At 49.6% G+C, this 18,021-nt stretch overlaps 1 protein-coding gene across 18 annotated transcripts in view; it reads right to left on the bottom strand.

Moving 5' to 3' along the window:
- Window positions 1-101: 101 nt before the first annotated feature.
- Window positions 102-18,021, bottom strand: part of Jakmip3 (Janus kinase and microtubule interacting protein 3) — a 132,925-nt gene continuing 115,005 nt past the window's right edge. For all 18 annotated transcript variants that reach the window (XM_016006111.3, XM_016006101.3, XM_016006112.3 and 15 more), the window contains one exon: window positions 102-2,493. The gene's annotated coding sequence lies outside the window, so the exon portion shown is untranslated. The remainder of the gene's footprint in view (window positions 2,494-18,021) is intronic.

The raw sequence follows: 18,021 nt of genomic DNA, 5'->3' as shown, positions 1-18,021 counted from the left end.
TGGCATGGAAAGAGGCACTGCTGGCCAGATGGTGGAGACAGAAAAGGCTAACATAGACAATAAATTCACACTTTAATAATACTCATGGAGACACCTTGAGCTAGGATTTAAAACAAGTTTTATTAAAACTGTACAATAATTTACAAATAAGTAAAAAGTCTCTGGTATATATTATAGGAACCACAATACAAAAATATGTGTAAAATTTGTAATTGACCACCATACAAACCTAGTTTAAGCCTGGGAATACTGTTTAGCACTGAACGGAAAGGTCACGTGTTTAGAGGGGGGTGTTAAGGACTGTTTCATTGAACACAAATACTGCCTGGCACTTTGCCACAGGAAACCAAGTTCTGCTCCTCTTTGCATAAGTTTACAATAAAGCTTTTTAGAAAAGATACAATAAATATATGCTTTGATACATATATTCACAATAGGATTTTCCTGAGCCTAAACTTAAATCCATCACTGTGTTATAACACACAACCCACCTCAAGGGTTCAATGACGGAGCGATGGCAAGAGCTGATCAACTGTCAGTGCCTTGAGGCTGCTCTCCACCCTCCCTCCCGACTCCCAGTTGGTGTTTCCAAGCCATGTAAGGCACTCAGGTTTCCTGAAGGCTACAGAGTCTGCGAGGGCAGAGACTTAAGTCACAGCCATAGGCCTTCTGCAACAGAACGCTAGACCATAGAAACAAAGTAGACACCATGTGGCTGTTCACAAAGGACTCTGCGGTTTACGTGGATTTCTAGTTTAGACAAACAAAAATGCTTATGCCGTTCTGTGCCGTGCACACAGAGCTGGTGGGCTGACAACCTAACGCAACATGAAGTTGAGGCCCACACCTCAGTGACACGGTTTGAGTCCCTGGGGGACATGTCAGGGTCCCCCTTCTTGCTTCACCGGGGCAGTGCCATGGCACACGGATGTCCTGTTTTAGGAGCTAGCAGCAAGATCTCAGATGTGGGAGGGAAGCCCCTCTAACCCAGCACGTGGGGTCAAAGGTTCAGTCTGGGATTTAGAAAATGCACCTTACTTTTGAAATGCTTGAGCTCTTCAGGTGCTCACTGGCAGCAAGAATCGGTAACAAAGGCTCACATGTACACCGCCCACCCCTCCCCAAAGTTCAGATCTGACTTTGGGATCATGTGACAAGAAGATGCATATGACACATGGATAAAAACAATGAGATCTAAAGAGAGTACAGCCTCCCGGCTCAACATGTGCTTTCAGGAATACAGCCAGGTGGAGATGCAGTTTGGTTTGTGGGCTATTATCTAACATTCATTGAGTCATTTTCCTTTCTATGTACATATACTTTACACATAAACAATAATGACTTCATGATCATTGGTACCTATTTACATGCTTCTCTGTCTTGTATAGTCCTTCTTTAAAACAAAAACAAACAAACAAACAAAACCAAAGTTCCCGGACCTGTGATTTAGAGTGTCAGGGGTATTATGAAGTTATTCCAGACACACACACAACATGCAAAGCCATGATCCAACTAAACCAGAGGGATGTGAGGTGGGGCAAGTTTCCAGTGCAACTTTTTTGTTCCCAATCAGCTACTGTTCTCTTGCGAGTTCACTTGGAGCTGGGCCAGGAGCTCAGCTGGGCAGGGAGCTGCATGGAACTGAGACAATTGTTTCTAGATGCCTGTATTGCACCCTCAGTCTCTAACCCAACAGTTTACCTCACCTACAGATCGGACAGCACTGCTAATACAGGCTGTTGTTGCCATTCAGGACTGAGTATACAGCAAATGGACCAAGAGAAGGCGGTCACTTAAATCAAACAACAGCATGCACTCGGGGCTGAGGATTTCAGACTCAAAGGCCAAACCCAATGTCAGGCTCAGCTAGGGAAGCCATGACGAGGCTAGAACCTTACCATGCACATCAGGAACCATGGCATGAATGGCAAAAGGAAGGACCAAGTGCACTTAGTGCATTTCCCGGCAGAAATCCTGCAGCCACTGAAGAAAAGGCCCATGTGTCCAATCCTGTAAGCTTTCCTCTGATTTTGACCAAGGGGTTTATAACCACTCGGTCATCTGCACCACACCGGAACATTTCTCCTGACACAAATATACAATGAACTTAATACTTTCAGACAACCTTCTCATTCCTCCCCCTGGCTACTGGGCTTTGTAATATACAATGCTGAGTGTAACAGTCACACCTGCCTGCATATCTCACTACCCAGTGCTTTGAAAGGGCTCTAATCCCTTCCCTGACCTCTCACTGAGCAAGCACACACATGAACACACATGTACACACACACACACACACACACACACCCTCCTAACTTCAGTACAGAGGGTGACAACCTTAGACTAGCAAGGATGTGATGAGACAGAAGAGCCACCTCCAACCAGGGATGCAGTCTGGTCCACACAAGGGAAGACTTTCCTGGGCTGTGGATGGACCAGCCAGCATAATGGAAATCTCACTTGAACCGTCCTCATGGATGCACTGTTTTCTCTCTGAAAAAAAGAGTAGAAACGAGGGCTTTAGTGTAACGTACTTGAGACATGCGCACGAGTGTTCACAATGTGGGGCCGCGCTCGAAGATCAGGGTCAAGAGAAGCGCCGAGAGTGAGGGTTACAGGCAGAGTGCTCTTCATGCAGGCAGCAGGTGCTCCATCACGATGGTGCTGGCTTTGTGGAGCCCCCACTAATGGCCCCTCTGGAGCCTCCGGCTGAGCAGACACCCTCCCAGGATCCTGCACATTCACACGCAGAGTGGAATTAGTCTGTATTCCTCAGTGGAGAATTCATCAGAACCTTCCCCCAGCGGTCCCTGGAGGCTGCCAATTTCCTCTCAATATCCTTCTCTTCTCTGAGCTTAACAAAGGTGCCTCTGTCAGCTTCTTTCTGACTTTCCCTTATTACCTTCCAATTTTTAATGTTTCTAACCACCAAAAGAGCCGCTGAGGTTTCTTTCAAGTAGATCAGCCCCTGCTATAGGGTATGCAGGAAGACTCAGGACCACAGATGCTAACGCTAACCTAAGAGGATATTACCTCACATAGAATAAAAGAAAAATAGGGGCTGGAGAAAGGGCTCAGTGGTTAAAAAGCACTCGTTGCTCTTCTAGAGGACCAGGATTTGATTCCTAGAACCTCATGGCAGCTAATGTAACTCCAGCTCCATGGGATCCAGTCCTCTCTTCTGGCCTCCGCTGCATGATTGTTCTTCACAGATACACAAGCAGGCAGAACAACTCACACACAAAAAAATTTAAATAATAAAGATTTAAAAGTTTTAAAGAATTAAAATAAACGGTCACATTATACATTTGCTAACGTCTGCACAAATTATTGTTGGAATCGATGCTGTCACAACATGCTCTCTGCCTTTAACCTGATTCACTTCTGAATAAGTTGTTACAGAACCATCTATTTTTAGAACATTAAAATGGGGGAGGGACTCTTTCCATTCTAGACCTTGTATTTTGCAGGTACAAAGTCAAAGCTCCAAGAGAGGATTCCCATGGTGACGCTTGAGGCTGATGAGGCCTGAGGCCTTGAGGATCTATTCTCCAACTCTCCCACCCAAGGCTCTTACCACATGCCCATCAATCCTCCCACCCCATGTACTGACTCTATGAATTATGTGATCGACTGTCCAGAGTATGGACTACACATGAACAAGAAGAAATAAAAATCCATTGAAAATAATGCAGAATTCTAAATAGCCACTCCCAAAGTCAGAGGGAGAAAGGCCCTTCAGCCGCCTGGGGTCATTCCCTCTCGCTTTCTGAGTGAGCAGCTGCCTTGCTTTGCTCACACACTCCATTCATTGCTGCTGTTTTCAGGTGGATGGCTTTCTGCCTTCATCTGTGACTGCATGTGCAGGTGCATGAGTGCTAACACACACACACACACACACACACACACACACACACTCATGCACACACACAGTTTCCAGAATGAGTGGCTTTCTGTCCTCATCCATGATGGTGCCATATGACATAGGCACACTGAACATACTCGTACATCTGTGCACCTCTGTATACAACATATACATGCATACAGCAATTCACATACATATACAGACACACAGTGTGCATCCATACACACACACACACACACACACACACACACACACACACACACACGCACCGTTTCTAGAATGGTTGAATTTCTGTCCTCACCCGTGACTGCACCACACACAATACATGCACCTACACATCCATATAACATGCACACTGGGCACACACACATATACACAGAGACATCGTTTTGGTCCCAGGGTTCTAGTTCTCCCAAATCCCTTCTGCCCCACTCCCCAAGTCCAAGCCTGTGAAAATATGCCATTCTCCACTCATCTATTCCCTTTCTGGACACTAGCTCAGCTTCAGCTCGGGTTGGAGCCATTCGGGGCACAGGGTTAGCAAGAGTAAAACCCTCTTGTGTGTCTGGCCTCGGTATCTGTGGCCCATGGGGCTCCCCAGTGTTCCATGTAACTGCTGGCTCAGTGCTAGCTCAGACCCCCAACTCCTCACTCACAAGTGCCCCTGTAGTCAGGAAGCCGGAAGCTACTCTCCTGCCCACAACCTGGCGTTGGGAATACAACTTCTGAAACAAGACTCTACCTGCTCGGACCACACACAGGATCCGGCTACAGCAGGCCCTGCCTTCCCTCCCAGGTCTGGAACTTAGTGGACTGGGGTTGGGGGCCCAACCAAGCAAACCTCCGCAAAGCCTGGGGCTACGCATCTCAGGTGGACTCACCCCAGCGGAAGTGCTGTGTAAACGTGGCTGTAATGGGTTGGCAGTGAGGCTGGGGATACCCGTGAGTTGGTAAACACATCCAGGGGCTCAGCTTGTGGAACCAAAATGGGTAGAGTGGGGTGGGGCTGAGGGTAGGGTGGTAACAACAGGGTTGTCCCTGATCCCGCCCCTGCGCTTGCAGTGGGGAGCTCAGCCAGCAGGCAGGAGGACCCAGGCTGTTGGAGCTGCAGAAGCAACACCCATGGGGAGTGCAAGAAATGGCCCTGGCATATGGATGGGGAAACAGCATGCTGATTTATGTCAAAACAGAGGCAGGGAGCGGCCCCGCCGCCACCGCCTGTGTTTGCATTGAGAACTTCCACAGGCTCTCAGCTGTTGGGAAACAGTGAGCTGTTGGCACAGGAGATGAACACCTTCCCGGGTCCCCAAGAGTGCAGCTTGGATCAAAACCAACTGCTGCAGATGGTAACACTGGAAAAAGCTGGGGGTCCACAGCCTCAGTCAGGCTGCAAAGACAGAGTTCCCATCTGGGGAGCCCACTGGGAAGGCTGGGACCCTGCTGCCCCTGAATACTATGCTCCAGGGCTCCCAAAGTAACCCACCACAAGGCACTAGAGGCCGGGCTGAAAGCAGAATCTTCCTGATAAGCCCTGCTTGTCCAGTCAACATTAGCCAGACATGTTTAGGCCAGACAGAACCAAGTGGTATACTGAGGCTATTTTGGAGCCAAAGCCTTCTTCCCAACACTCTAATTTGGGATATCAAGGAACAGACAAAGTGATCAGACAGCAATTGGGCGTCTTCTCCCTCTTTCTCACAACGGCTCCATCTAAACCTCTGGGCTAGCACACGGGCCCAGTTCCCTAGCTCCCCTCAGCCTCCCGCTCCTGCAGCCTCAGGTCAGTCCAGCCCCTCACCTGCCTCCTGAGAAGAACACTGACTTCTTGGCAATACCTGTCCTCCCTCTGGGGCTTCCCAGAGGTGCTGACAACTGTGTATTCGGCTCTCTCCACTCAGAGGCTTCTCCAAGGCCCTAAGAGCCCCGCCTTTGAAACGGAATGGGGGATGGGGGTGGTCTCAGGTCTCCTTGCTTTGATATCTGCCAGCTGGCAGGCACAGCTGCGGATCCTGCCCAGGCCCAGCCTCTCGCTGCTCTGTAGCTCACTTCCCTGACTCTCCTGAGCAGGGCTCAGCTTGATCCCTGGCTCAAGCTCCCTTTGAAACTCATTCTCCCTTTGAAGCATCTAAATTGCCACTGCAGGACTGGGAACCGAGATCAGCCCTCTCAGCCCCTCCTCCTGGGGCTCCAGCTTGAAGGCTGCAGACTGGGGAGGTGTGTCTCGGCCTCTGGGGTCACAGGAGCCAACCTCTGTAATCAGTCTGTTCTGTATATACATACGACTGCGTGTGTTCAGTGGGTTGTTTCTCTAGAGGACCATGCTCAGCTTGGGGTCGCTGCTGCCCTTCCTGCTAGGCAAAGGCAGAGCTCCAGGAAAGAGTTGTGGTTGCCTCTGGGACCCCAATGCTTTGAAGACCCAATTCAAGATTCTGAGAGACACTTTGTTTAGGTGGGAATCCAGGAGCTCAATCTCCCAACCTCACCCATTCCCCAGACGGCAGGCAAGAAAGGCTTGGGTTCATGGAGAAGGCTGGGCCACAACCTGGGACCTCACACAGAAGGCCTCACATTTCCAATGCTCCCACCCAAAGCTCACCATTGGAAACCTCTAGTGATCTCTCTTTTGTCCCACCCTCTAGGGGAGGCCCTGGATAGGACAGAGAGCGGGTGGGTTGCTACACTCCGGCACAGCACCACAGTAAGGAGGAGGCAAGCAGAGGCTGGAGGTAGACAAGAGCCCAGCACCAGGCAGGAAGAGGGATTTGTACTATGGGAATCGTGCTATGCCCTAGGCTCCGTCCAACACAACAGAATACACTGTGATCTGAAGGCTTAGAATCGGAGGCTCATGAAAGAGGGTACGCAAGGACTTCTGGACACCCCCCCCCCCATGCTTGTGAGAAAGGTGTGCACGTGGTATGGGACCCGGCACCTCTGCGGCCACCAATGCTTTCTGCCTGCTGTTTCTCATTGCTTTGTGATCCTTCAGGCCTTAGGAGCAGCTGCTGAGTCCTCCAGTCCTCTCTGCTGAGAGAAGACTCCCGACTCTCTGCAGACGGAGGCAGCAAAGGGCTGCTGTGAAGTCCAGGGAGCGCAGCCCCCAGAGCCAGAGCTGGAAGCCCAGTCCCACTGGAACCTGAAGAACCCCCCTCTGGGCCTCACACCAGGCTGGAAGGGGGATCTGTGCTGTGCCCCAGGCTTACTTTACCACACCAGGGCACACAGTGGTCTTGCCTAAAGCTTGGAGCCAGAGTCCCAGGGCCACAGCTCCAGCAGAGTGTTACAACTACACAGTCCCCCAGCACCACAGTCCCCTCCCCAATCCTGTCAGCTCAGTCTGGAGACACGGAAGCACTGGCCTGTTCCTACCCAGGGGCCCCACCTCAGCTCTCAGAGAACTGTCAAAAGTGAGACGCCAGGCCTGGGTAAAGGCAAGGAGTAATTTCAGGGGTTGGGCCAGGCCAGACACTTCCAGGCCTTTGTTCATGGTGGACATGGCTAAGGCCAGTGCTCCTCAAGGCTCTGCCTGTACTCCGGACCGAGCACATTGCTCAGCCTCCCTTTGCCTGACTAGATACAACTAACCCAGTGGGTGGGTGTGCACACACACGACCAAATGCACAGGCACTTAGGTGTGGGTGCACACACATAATCAAACACATGAGCACTTACCCTTGTATCCCTCCAAGGCACACGCAGGTGTGAGCGCTTTTCACCTGCATCCTATTGGTTCCTGGACTCTTCTCCTGTCTTGGCTGCTGGCAGCTGCTCTCAGCTGACGGTGGGGGTGTCCTGCTTCCGTTTCTGACACTGACCTCTCTAGCAATGACGTCTCTTATTAATGGCCTCACAGTCGTGCTGTGAAAGGATCCATTATTGTGCAGACCAAGATGGTCACGTTATAGACGGGCGGCAGCTGTCCCCCAGGCGAAAGCTCCCGAGGAAAAGAGTGAATTAGACAAAGGAGCGGTAAGGGGGAGGGGATACCCTCAATTTCCCAGCGGTTGTTCCAGTCGGGTCTGGGAGTTTGTGCAACACACCCAGGAACATTTGAGAAACATCTTTGCCAGGGAAAACAAAGATTTTTAAAGGCAGAGCACAAATAAAAGCATTGCAGCTGGGACGAATTGGAAAGGGGTCTGGAGTACTTCTTTGAGCTGGATATTGGCGTCACCTGACACAACATCTTACTCCTCAGTGGGTGCCCGGAAACAACACACACACACACACACACACACACACACACACACACACACACACGAACACCTCAGAAGGACCACTCACAGGTAAGCGGCATGCAGATCCACTGATGAGAGGTAACATCCGGCAGGGAGGGAGTCACCCATGTCTAGGGATGTTTCTGGGTGAATTTCAGCACAATGATGTGACATGCAAAACCCACCTGCACTGGGTCCTTCACAAAGACCTGAGAACCAGTGACAGCCATCTTTAGCAGCGCCAGCGTCCCCTGAAAAGCTCTGTGGGGGAAGAGCCCGACTAGGCCATGTGTCAGAGCTGGGTGTTGGTTGTATGTAATGGCCCCACGGAGGTCACAAATAGGAAAGGACCCAACAGCAAGAACTGATTAGATCCTGTGGCTACTGTGTGGCAGGCTCCAGTAGCAGGGTGGGGCAGCCCAACAGCCTGCCCCTTCGAGCCAGGCAGGGACTAGATGCTCCTTAGGAAAGGTTAGAGGAAATCTTTTCAAATATAGCAACTGCCCTAGGAGGGGCCAGCCTCAAACTCAGTGTTCACACCTAGGGAACCATTGTTAAACCACTATACCTTTTTATTTCTGAATGATGTAGACCAAGTCAGTAAGAAGATACATTCCTTGGGTTAAAATGGAGACTATTACACATATACAATTGTTTTATTCTATGTCTGCACAATGCTCATGGACTATAGGTATATTCTGAGAAGAAGAGTTTATCCCTGGATTGAAGATCAACACCATCCCTTCTGGCTGGCCTGGGCCCCAGCACATTGGGAGCAGCCTGAGACTGTGCTCAGAAGGGCTTGCTCATTGGCATTCGGGCGCTGGCTTCATGAGGAGCTGTAAATCTGAGGCTGCTGACAGTTAATCTCACACTCCGTGAGCTTCCAGACCCAGAGCTGGAAGGAATATGGTCCCTGGAGATCCAGCCCCAGCCCCCAGGATCAAATGGGACCATCAGGGAAGATACCACCAGCAGCCATATCCTGTCTGTACCCCAGCATGGGCACAGAGTAGGGGCACTCCAGCTGGGATGTCCCACCAAATGGGGGCTTATTCCAGCCAAGCAGGAGGGCTAATCAGGGAGGGGAGGAGCTCCCTATAAGGGGTTCAGGGAACAAGGCTACCCCTGAAAATTGAACTACCTTCACAGTGCCTCCAACACAAAAGGAATCAGACATTTTGAAGGAACTATCTGTGACTTAGAACAAGTCAGTGTTTTCTTTGCCCCCACACCAAAAAGTTCACTATAAAAATGTTGGTACTTGTTTTTGTCTGTATATGTATGTGTGCGCATGCATGTTTATATGCGTGTGGGCGCACATGTGTGTACACATGTAGGTGGAGCCCAGAGGTTGACATCTGGTTCTTCCTCCGTCACCATCTACTTTATATGAGGAAGGGTCTGTAGTTGAACCTGGGGCTCCCTGATTCAGACAGTCTAGCTCATCAGCTTGCTCTGGGGGTCCCTCTGACTGCCATCTGAGAGGTTATACGCAGGTTGTCACATCGACCCAGAATTTATGTGGGAGTTGGGCCTGGGAACTCCAGTCTTCATTGTTGGGTTTCAAACCGGAACAAAAGGCTGAGGTGCCTATTTAACACATCAAAGCAGACCTGGCTGCCTGGGGGTCCCAGCATCCCTCAGTCCCTACCTGTTACAGGACCCTCCTGGCTGGTATACCCTGCCCCCCCCTACTCTGAACTTCTCCAGCCCAGGGGCTGGGCTGCTCTTCCCTATATAATCCAACCATTTTGGTTTCTTGCTCTTTTTGTCTCTTTGTACATTCCGGCCTCCTGGCTGCTGCACGAGGCTCCCCTCTCTCCCCTGTACCTTCCCCTCCCCCTCCCCACACGGCACAGCTCAGTCTGGTCACAAGCACCCTGGATTCTCCTAGATGTCCCTGTCTCTGGCTCTAGCTCTGCTCTCCCATGGTATATCTACAATAGACCGTCTCCTCCGCCATTCCTGGAGCAGTCGTGTTTTCTTTTTTCTTTCTTTTTTTCATTCACTCCTGTTTGCACATTAAGCATTTTACCCTGATCATTAGATCAGATGGTGTTGATCATTTAGGCTGAGCAGTCTGCCTGGTCCCAGCTGATAAATTAGACCTCATCAAAATGACAAGCTCTATATAACACGCTCTCAAGAGACTCAAGAGAAACAAAGGACTGGGTAGGCAGGGTGGCTAACACCCGTGATACCAGCACAGGAGGCTGAGGCAAGAGAAATGCTGTGAGTTTGAGGCTAGCCTGGGCTACACAATGAGTGTCTGGACTTCATAGCAAAGCTCTTTCTTATTTGTGTGCATGCATGTGTGTGCAGGTGTGTGTGTGTACATGTACGCACATGTGTGTGAGGAAGATTGGAAGACAACCTCCAGAGTTATTCCTCAGGCGCCATCCATTTCTATTTTTGGGATGACTTCTGTCATTGACCTGAAACTTGCCAAGTGAGCTGGGCTGAGCAGGCAGGGATCCAGCTGTCTCTACCCCACCCCCACCCCCACCCCCACCCAGTGCCAAGGTTACAAGTGTGTACCAATGATTGGCTTTTTTTTCAAATGCGAATTCTGGGAATCAAGCTCAAGTCCTGTTTGCATGGCAAGCACTTTATCAAATGAGCCATCTCCCAATATAGACTTGTGGGGGAAAAAGACACGAGGAAATGCCTTTGAATTTTATACATATGTCCAATAAACAAGTGTGTCCAGACTGTATGGAAAAAAGAACTTAAAACAGTATATTAGGAGAATATAACAACAACCCATCTCAAAAAGGGGTGTTAATAATAAGAGAAATGTTGCCAAAGAAAATACATGGATGGAAAAGTCAACACAAAAGGACACTCCAGCCAGGTGGTGGTGGTGGCACAGGCCTTTCATCCCAGCACTTGGGAGACAGAGGAAGGTGAATCTCTGTGAGTTCGAGGCCAGCCTAGTCTACAGAGCTAGTTCCAGGGCAGCTAGGGCTGTTACACAGAGAAACCCTGTCTTGAAAAACAAACACAAACAAAGACACTCAACACAGACAAAGCCCCCCCCACCCCCAGAGTAACAGCGTGCTCTCCTGCATTGCCGATGGGAACACAAACTGTGGTACACAGCAGCATCGGACAGTTTCCTATAAAATTAAACATGTCAGTCCAGGCAACACAGAAGCCCCGTCATAGGTATTGACCCAAGGAGAAGGAAGGATCCCACTCCTGAAAACCTGTACATAGCACTACGGCAGCTCTGCTCATAACTGCCCCAGACTGGAAGCAGCCCTGATGCTCCGACATAAAAAGGGATGCGCTGGTCATCCACCAAACAATGCAGAGGAGAGCCGGTTCCAATGCTGGAGATTGTATGATTCCATTTCTATGGCTTGAGATGGTAACACTGGGCCATCTCAAGCCTGGGCCTACCTGGATGGGCTCAATACAAAGGGTTAAGGAGGAGTCTGTTTGTCAAGATGGTGATAGACAATGTGTCATGCATGTGTCAAAACCCAGAGAACGCTACACATCATAAACAGTAAATACTATTACACGTGAAATTAAAAGAAAATCAGAATGTGGGATAAAGAGAACACAGGCTGTGACATGGGACCTCAGTTGTTAGGGACACAGCATAACTGTCCTGGAAAGGCACAAGACAGAAGGACTCCCTAAGTTAATGTGCTGGCTGGTCTTACGTCAACTTGGCACAAGCTAGTGTCATCAGAGAGGGAGCCTCAGGTGAGGAAATGCCTTTATAAGACTGTAGCAAGCCTGGAGGGCATCTGTTTAGTGATCCTTGGGGGAGCGCCCAGCCCACGGTGGGTGGTGCCATCCCTGGCCTGGTGGTCCTGGGTTCCATGCGAAAGCAGGCTGAGCAAGCCATGAGGAGCAGGTCAGTAAGCAGCACCCCTCCATGGCCTCTGCATCAGCTCTTGCTTCCAGGTTTCTGCCCTGCTTGAGTTCCTAACCTGATGTTCTGTGGTAATAAATGTGATATGAAAGTGGAAGCCAAATACATGCTTTTCCTCCCCAGGTTGCTTTGGTCATGGCGTTTCATCACAGCAATAGTAACTCTGACTAAGCTAATTATTTTGGAGAAAAACATTTTGTCTAGGCACGGTAAGACCAAGGACAACCAGAACTATACATGTGTTGCATTCCCAGTAGTGAAGTTGTGTCTTAGTGGTTCTGAGATGACTTTAGATACACCAGAACTGAATAATAAACAAGGGCACTGTGGAGGAAGAGCCACGTGCCCCACCACTGTCAAAGCAAGAGATGGGAGACCGGAAAAGAATAAGGTGAGAGCCAATCTGGCATCACTGGTCTGAATCTGGGGGTGTAGTTCTGAACTCATGGTGTTATAATAGCAACTGAGAGATGATAGATGGAGAGGTAGAAGTAGATAGATAACAATGGGGGGATATAAAGATGGGTGAAAATTAAAGTGACAGATAAGTAGCTGATGGATAGATGATATATAAACAGATGATAGACAACAGATAGATAGATAGTAGATGGGTAAGTCTCCATAGTTTAACACACAGATATGCTCCCTGCCATGATGAAAATGGACTAACCCTCTGAAACTGTAAGCAAGCCTCTAGTTAAATGCTTTCTTTTTAAAGAGTTGCCTTGGTCCTAGTGTCTCTTCACAGCCACAGAACAGTGACAAACACACATGCCCTGCCCAAGAGAAACTGGAGAATAAAGCCACCCAGCAGCAAGGACACCCAGACCTAGAGCTCTTGATTTCTTAACCATATTCTCCAACAGGGGCCCAGCACTCCTTGGAGAAGGGGTGGACCTCAGGCCTAGCACAGGGACAATGTAAGATGAGCCTGGAGTACCTCATGGTAACAGAAAGTGTGTAAGTAAGAAGGGACATGGAACCAGGACAAATGTCAACCTGAAAGAATACTCGAGGTTCTAGAAAATAAGTGATGTGATTGGCCTGAAACCTGCAGAAAGAATAGACACAACGAACAAGAACACGGGAAAACTCACTGGAGGTGACCAAGAGCTTGGGGAGAAAAAGCATGTTTGTACTGTGCCACTGCCCTCTGCTCACTGTGTGCAAATCTCACCCAGGGATCCCACCTTAGTGAGCATCAAAACTAAGACACGCGATTCAACATGCTGCCCCCTGGCACCTCTGTTTGGTACATGAGGGTTCTCAAGGTGCAGTATGCTTACCTCAAGCTGGCCATGAGAAAGCACAAGGTAGATCATACTTAGGGACACTACAAAATAGCCCACATGTTAATATCAGCATGTCATGTCAGACATGACAAGGAAACACTGAGAACTGATACCTTTGAGTGGAGAGATATGATGACTGATGCAGCCTGGGATCCAGGAACAGAACATCTTTTGCCAGAGGAAAACTGTCAAAGCTTGAGTCAGTCTGTGGACTGGTTGTTTGGAACATGCCTTAAGATTATCATGCATGCTATTAACACCAGGAGAAGCTAGGCAAAGGGCACATGAGGACTCCCCCAGCCAGATGTCATAACAAACACCCGTTATCCCAGCACTCGGAAGGCAGAGGCAAAAGGATAGTGAGTTCCAGACCAGTCTGAACTGCATAGAAAGAACGAAACAGAGTGGGTGAGATGACTCAGCAGGTGAAGACACTTGTTCCCAAGGCTGATGGCCTGAGTTCACTCCCTACCTCATACCCACATGATAGGAGAGAGCTGTAGCTTGCAAGTTGACCTGTGGCCTCCATATCATGAAGTGCCATGGCATGAAGAGCATGCATGAATATGTGTGCATGCATGCACACACGTAATTTAAAAATTAAAGCAACAAAACTTCTCTACAGCTATTTTTGCAATTTTTTTTTCAAGACAGGGTTTCTCTGTGTGGCTTTGTGCCTTTCCTGGAACTCACTTGGTAGCCCAGGCTGGCCTTGAACTCACAGAGATCCGCCTGGCTCTGCCTCCCCAGCACTGGGATTAAAGGTGTGTGCCACCACTGCCCAGCTATTTTTGCAGTTTTATATCTAAAAATCATCTTAAAATAAGGGCTCTTTGAAGGCTCATCAGAGTGAATGGTGATGCTTAGTCAGAAAGCAGGTGAAGTTCCATCACTGCATTTACCGTGCCAAACATATATCAACCAGCAGTCCCCAGAGCTGCATCTGGGACAGAAACAGACACAGAACCTTGGCTTTGTAGTCCTCAGGCAAGAGGGGTCTCAGGCTTTCCTGGCCCATGGGTGGGAGTCCTGTGCCAGGAGCTGCGATTATGGCACAGAATCCTCACAAATAGGCTGGACTGACCACCATAGATGAGGACCCTAGTATTGCAGCCTCAGGTAGAGTAAGGGGCTGTCATGGTGGACACACCCACAGCCAGCTCCGGGCCTCCTCACTTGGAGCCTCAGGAGTCAGGGCTCTTCTCCTCTGCCCACGCTGGTCCATGCAGCCGGCTCCGGGAGCTGCTGGGCAGGTTTCTGGCTCTCTGCTTGTTTCTGTCTCACTGGAGGTGCGGGCCTGGGGTGACTGTCCCTTGTTGAACCCCCAGAGCTAGCACTTCTGCAGGCATTAGAGTGTTGCACTACAGTTTCATGCACCTTTCCTTACCAGCTGTGTCTGAGCAGGCGCTCTCTCTGATGCGGGAGAATGAGGAGATGTTTGCTTGTCCCTGCACCACGCTTGGAATCGGTCCCTTCTCCAAGATCCCTGCTTCCTTTTGCTGCATAATAGGCAGGTAATCCAGCCAGCTTCAGAGACTCTCGGGTTCTGGCTCCTAGGCTGCTTGGTAACATTGCTGGCACCCCAGCTAAGTGTAGTCACAACGTCTCAATCTCCTTCCCTCCACCTTGACCACCCTGACTTTAGTCTCCAGGGAGCAGGAGATGGTCTGAGTTGAGCCCAGACTCACAAAATGCTTTTGGGGGAAGGGGGTACCGATAGCTATAGTGTGAACACAAAATATCCCCACAGATTCATGTTGTCAGTCATGCTTGGTCACTAGCTAGTAGCATTCTTTTTGTTTTTATTTTTTCGTTTTGTTGGTGGTGGTGGTTTGTTTTGAAATACAGTCTCACTGTGTAGCCCAATCTAAGCTGAAACTCATGATTCTCCTGCCTCAGCCTTCCAAGTGCTGGAATTACGGGTCTATGCCATCACACCTGGATGGTGGCACTGTCTTGAGAGGGTCTAGAATCTTCAGGAGGTCAGTCTTAACTGGAGGAAGTAGGTCATAGGGAATGGGCTCTCGGAAACGTCTTGTCCCTATTCCCCTCCTGTCCCCCTTCCTTACTGCGTCTTGTCTGATCTGAGATGAGCAGCTCCGCCAACAGGATCTACCTATGCCTCCTCACAGTCCCAGAAACCCTAGATCCAGCCACAGCGGACTGAGACCTCTGGAACCTGGAAGCTGTTCCATCAGGTTATTTTGGTTACAGCAATACAAACATAGTTAATACACCACCTGTGTCTATTACTGTCCAGATGGGGAGAAGCATCTCTGAGGGAGCCGGCCCTGCCTATGGCCCCAGAACTCCTCCCATGGCCCTGCTTTCCTTCCGTCCTGGTTCTGTTTGTTGTCAGCTTGACATAAGCTAGAGTTATTTGAGCAGAGGGAACCACAATGGAGAAAATGCCTGCATCGGATTGGCCTGTAAGCCAGCCTGTGGGACATTTTCTCAATCAATGATTGATGTGGGAGGGCCCAGATCATTGTGGATGGCGCCACCCTTAGGCAGGTGGTCCTGGGACATATAAGAAAGTAGGCTGGGGGCTGGAGAGATGGCTCAGTGGTCAAGAGCACTGGCTGCTCTTCCAGAGTACCCCAGATCTCAGCACCCACACGGTGGTTTACAACTATCCATTACTGCAGTTCTAGGGATGCAGCACCGTCTTCTGGCCCTGAGAGCATCAATTTGCACTTTGTGCATTTATATATATATATATATATATATATATATATATATATATATAATATATGCAAAACATTCATGCACATAAAAAAAAGGAAAAAGAGGAGGGGGAGGGAGGGAGGGAGGGAGGGAGGAAGGAAGGAAGGAAGGAAGGAAGGAAGGAAGGAAGGAAGGAAGGAAGGAAGGAAGGAAGGGAAAACACAGAAAAGTTTAGCAAGCCAGGAGGATTGAGCTAATTAACTCTTCCATGGCCTCTGCGTCCGTTCCTGCCTCCAGGTTCCTGCCCTGCTTGAGTTCCTGCCCTGACTTCCCTGGATGAGAGACTACATGAAATAAACCCTTTCCTCCCAAGTTGCTTTTAGTCACATTGTTTGTCACAGCAATAGAAATTCTACTGTATCTGTCATGTGGGAACTGTTCAGACTTCAGGTGCAGTAACTGCAAACCTAGAGGCCCACTTGCCCACAAGCATAGGAATGGTTGCAACCGATGGGACAGGCACACTCTGCCACCTAGGGGCCCCTCCAGGAATTTAGGACTGTTTCCACCGGAAGCCAGCATGGAGCGGACCTGTGTCTACTGTCCTTCACCCAGCTTCTGGTAACCTTTAAGGCCGGGCACGGGATGATCTGAGATTGGGATTGTTCCTGCCAAGCGAGTGGGAAAACTCCACAGTGGCAGAGTGGGGTTGGGTACAAAAGGCACGCAGCAGGGCCCGAGCCTCTGCAGCCTAAACCCTTGCTGTCATGCAGCGTTTGCTTGGTTGGAGCGCCCCCGTGTGGCTCATATTGGCATTTCCTGTAGCACTGAGCCAGGCAGCCTACTGCTTGCTGCCTTCTAGAACAAGCCTCTGTGACAGACACTAGAGACCACATACTGCCCTGCACAGGAGGCCCGGCCCACACTGAAGACCAGGGACTTATATAAGGCATGCTTGTAAGAAATGCACCCTAGTGTGATGTGAAATATGAGTAAACGTCTCCTACCACCCTGCTGAACAGACAGGTCTCATAATCTCATGCTTTTCAGAAAAAGATTGTCTCCTGGAATTCTCCTGCACAGCCCCACAAGGGGACACACCCATAGCCTTAGGAAGAGGGAAGACCATCTTGCTGAGTGATTCACAAGAGTCAGTTCGCTCTCCACAGTGCGTGCCAGTCTTACTGAATCATAGACACCCTTGTTGAGGAAGAGAGGCTCATCTTAGAGAGCCCAGCCTGCAGGGCCTCCCAGAGTGGAAAGACGTGTGGGAGAGATGGACACAAGGCCAACATACAGGTGCTGAGCCTATGGTGATACTTTATTTGTGCTGAAATGTGATTTTATTTGTATGTTAATAAAGTTGCCTGGAGATCAGAGCTCAAAGCGAGTCAGGCAGTGGTAGCCCACGCCCTTAATCTGATCACATGGCAGGCAGAGTCTCTGTGTGGTCAAGGACACAGCCAAGTGTGGTGATATGAACCTTTAATCCCAGTACCAACCATAGAGACCTGGAGGTCTGTATAGACAGGCAGTGATGAGGAAATCATGTGGTTGGGTTTTAAAGCCAATGAGAAGGCAGAACAGAAAGGCAATACAAAGACAAGTCAGACAGGAGGAAGCTCTCTCTGGGGAAGCTGCCACTGGTGGTAAGCGAAAGTTAGTCGTGGCTATTGCTCTGATCTCTTTGGCTGTGTATTTGGCTCTGTGTTTCTTATTTACTAAGACTGTTTAGAAATTCGTCTACACTGAGCCAGATGAGGTGGGCACTCATGACGAGGAATATGTGCACAGGAGAAAACACTCATTGGCTAGATGGAATTTCTCTTTTATTGTAGGTGGAAAGAGAGCTAGCCTCTACCACCCTGGGGCATGTGCTGGGCCTCCACATGTGATGTGTCCAGAGCTCCCATCCCTGCCTCCATACATTCCCTGTCCACTATGCTCAGCCACAGCTTCTTCCATGTTCCCTGGTAAGCTCCAGGCTATGCTTTATCAGTGGCAGGACAAGTGACCTCACCAGGACTCCTTACAAGGAAACCACAATACAGTCCTAGGTGGTGGGATGTCTCCACTGAACTAGGCCAT

Source organism: Peromyscus maniculatus, chromosome 1 (assembly GCF_049852395.1).
Source record: "Peromyscus maniculatus bairdii isolate BWxNUB_F1_BW_parent chromosome 1, HU_Pman_BW_mat_3.1, whole genome shotgun sequence".
NCBI classification, from domain to species: domain Eukaryota; kingdom Metazoa; phylum Chordata; class Mammalia; order Rodentia; family Cricetidae; genus Peromyscus; species Peromyscus maniculatus.
The sequence above is the reverse complement of the archived record's forward strand: the minus strand, read 5'-3'. Positions and strand labels throughout refer to the sequence as shown.